The sequence below is a fragment of the Penaeus monodon genome, chromosome 21 (assembly GCF_015228065.2).
Source record: "Penaeus monodon isolate SGIC_2016 chromosome 21, NSTDA_Pmon_1, whole genome shotgun sequence".
NCBI lineage: Eukaryota > Metazoa > Arthropoda > Malacostraca > Decapoda > Penaeidae > Penaeus > Penaeus monodon.
Window position 1 is genome coordinate 37051956 of NC_051406.1, and position 257 is coordinate 37052212.

Below are 257 nucleotides of genomic sequence, written 5' to 3' on the forward strand. Positions count from 1 at the left end.
TTTGTTAATGCGTGTGTGGGTTTTGTGTATATTATGGGGAGGGGGGGGGGTATTAGTTTTGTGTATATTTACTTGTTCTCTTTTATGTGTGTGGGTAAGTGTTTTTATGCTTTTTTTTTTGCGTGGATCTCTGCATTTACACGTGTGTGAATGCGTCCATGCTTGCGTTTGTCCATGTGGTTGCTATGGGTGTGTCCGTTAGTGCGTTAATATATGCGTGTGCGTCCTACATGTGTATTTAACGCCTTATTTTACTA

At 40.5% G+C, this 257-nt stretch overlaps 1 protein-coding gene across 1 annotated transcript in view; it reads left to right on the top strand.

Annotated features, from left to right (window-relative positions):
• The window catches only part of LOC119586447 (LIM domain-binding protein 3-like), a gene marked incomplete in the record, with an annotated part of 85993 nt that overhangs the window by 42902 nt on the left and 42834 nt on the right, over window positions 1-257 (top strand).